This window comes from Oryctolagus cuniculus, chromosome 1 (assembly GCF_964237555.1).
Source record: "Oryctolagus cuniculus chromosome 1, mOryCun1.1, whole genome shotgun sequence".
NCBI lineage: Eukaryota > Metazoa > Chordata > Mammalia > Lagomorpha > Leporidae > Oryctolagus > Oryctolagus cuniculus.
The window spans coordinates 137,388,361-137,391,084 of record NC_091432.1 but is presented as its reverse complement, the minus strand read 5'-3'; the positions used below and the strand labels follow the sequence as shown (position 1 = coordinate 137,391,084).

The 2,724-nt window shown below is 46.1% G+C and overlaps 1 long non-coding RNA gene across 1 annotated transcript; it reads left to right on the top strand.

Annotated features, from left to right (window-relative positions):
* The first annotated feature begins 912 nt into the window (after window positions 1-912).
* Window positions 913-2,501, top strand: LOC127491462 (uncharacterized). Its single transcript, XR_007920164.2, has 2 exons — window positions 913-1,244; window positions 1,579-2,501. It is a non-coding gene; the product is annotated as an uncharacterized lncRNA (long non-coding RNA).
* Window positions 2,502-2,724: the final 223 nt, after the last annotated feature.

The window sequence follows — 2,724 nt, the reverse complement described above, 5'->3', positions numbered from 1 at the left end:
CTGACCGGGACTAGAACCCAGTGTGCCGGCGCCGCTAGGTGGAGGATTAGCCTAGTGAGCCGCAGCGCCGGCCATTAAGTGAATCTTTTAAAAAATAATTATCTTTTTTTTTTTTTTTTTTGACAGGCGGAGTTAGACAGTAAGAGAGAGACAGAGAGTTATAGACAGTGAGAGAGAGACAGAGAGAAAGGTCTTCTGTCTGTTGGTTCATTCCCCTAATGGCCGCCACGGCCGGTGCTGTGCGCCGATCCAAAGCCAGGAGCTGGGTACTTCCTCCTGGTCTCCCATGCGGGTGCAGGGTCCAAGCACTTGGGCCATCCTCCACTGCCTTCCTGGGCCACAGCAGAGAGCTGGACTGGAAGAGGAGCAACCAGGTCTAGAACCCGGCGCCCATATAGGATGCCGGTGCGCAGGCAGAGGATTAACCAAATGAGCCGTGGCGCCAGACAAAAATAATTATCTTTAATTCCATTTTCCATGAACTGTTTTAAGTGTCCTCATGTGCTATGTTTTCCCTTTTACACACATACTTAGGATAAAGGATAATTTTGTAGGTTAGGCACGGTAGGGTTAACAACAACTAATAATAAAATAGAACAATTATAAAAGTCAAGCATCTTTACTGTGGTGCTTTGGGGCCGTTATTAAGTGAATAAAGGTGACGTGAGCACCAGCACTGGGCTAACAACAGTCCATCTAAAATCTGAGGTGGACTCTGTTGGACCAAGAGCTGGGTAACGATTATAGTGTGCATCTGATGGACAAAGGGCTGATTCCTGCCCCAGGCGGCCCGAGTGGGATGACTTCATCCAGCTACTCAGAACAGCACACAATTTAAAATGTATGAATCATTTATTTTTGAAATTTTCCATTTAATATTTTCAGACTGTGGTTGGCTGTGGGTGGCTGAAACTACAGAAAGCAAAACTGCGGCTAAGGGGAGACGACTGGATTGTCACGCCAAAGTGGATGAGGAGGTGGACGATTGTGCAGAGGTGACCGGACAGAGGGTTTGAGTGAAGGCGCTGAATCCGGGCGGCGGCGAGGAGGCGCGTGCACAGATCCCCCCCACGTCCCTGCGCCTTGAGATAGGGCCGTTCCTTTCCTCTGCAAAGAGGTCTCCTGACTCGCTCCAGAGGAGAAGCACGAGATGAAAGGCAGCTTCCCAACCCTGCTCTGTTTTCTCTGACACCGAGGTGCCACAGCAGGGCGGGCGTGGCGTGGTCTGAACCCCACTGTATTCGGTACGTTCTTTTTGTCACCGCATGGCTCTGGGTCGGGACAATCAATGATCCGAAGGAGGCTGTGTACTTAGAGTGGGTCACCCCGATGGCCCCTCGGTCCCTCTGTCCACGAGGGTGGCATTGACGCACGATCGACTGACCCAGGTTGGGTCATACCCAGCCAGGCTGGGCGATACTCACCCAGAACTCTCTCTCTCTGCGGTGGGGTGTGGGGGAGCACTGAGGGCTAGTTCTGACACCCACCCGAGGGGTCCATGCAGGGGTCGAGCAGAAGACAAAGCGGGCAGACAATCCCCCAAATGATTTATAACTTCATTTTCTTTCCTACTTCTAGGATTTTCTTTGGGAACCCTGACTTCTCATCCTTCTCCTATTTCATCAAGGGACCTGAATGTAAAATTAGGGCTTCTTGTCACTGCATGTTTATTTTACTATCAGTCTAACTTTCAGATGAATATATTTCTGAGGCAGATTCATCTTGTTGGCACAGGCACTCGCACTAGCTATTTTTTATGCTGTTTGAGAAGATTTTACTGTAAAGAAGCAGTTTCATTAGATCTTTGAGCAAATCTCTTTGATGTAAAGTTATGCTTCTATAGCTTTTTTTTTTTTTTTTCAAAAAATGGGTCCTTTTTAGAGCAGTTTTGGAGTCACAGAAGAATTGAGTAGGAAGTTTGTTCCTGTCTTCTCATGGATCAAGATCTTGTTTCTTTTTAGCACTGAATAATAATATCCCATTGTTCTGAATACAAGCTGTTTTCTGAAATTGCAGTCAGCTTTCCGTGCCTGTAGGTTCTACATCTGTGGGTTCAACCAACCGCAGATTGGAAACATTTGGGAAGAGGCAGCATCTGGTGCAATGGCTAATAGTCAGAACTATCAGAGTCCTGCCTCCACTTCCAATTCCAGCTTCCTGCTAATGCACACTCTGGGAAGCAGCAGGTGATGGGTCAAGTGATTAGGTCCCTGCCCCCCACGTGGAAGACCCGGATTGAGTTCCAGGCTCCTGGCTTCAACTTGGTCCAACCCTGGCTGTTGTGAACATTTGTGAAGTAAACCAACATACGGAAGATCTTTGTGTCTCTCTGCCTTTCCAATAAAATTTTTAATGAAAAATTAATTTGTTAAAAACAAAAAGAATGAGTTTGTCTACCAGTACATTAAAAGGCCAGTTCTTGAAGCCACAGTCTTTTCTGTAAGTACAAATTATTGTTAAATTACTTTCATAGTTAAATAAAAGCTGACATTTATAGAGTGCTTCCTGTGTGCTATGTATTTTACATATGCAAACATATTTCACATGTATGCATTTTACATATACAAACTCACTCTACGTTTACAGCATTTTTTTAAGGATTTACTTATTTATTTGAAAGTCAGGGTTACACAGAGAGAGAAGGAGAGGCACAGAGAGAGAGATCTTCCATCTGCTGGTTCACTCCCCAGTTGGCCACAATAGCCAGAGCTGTGCTGATCCGAA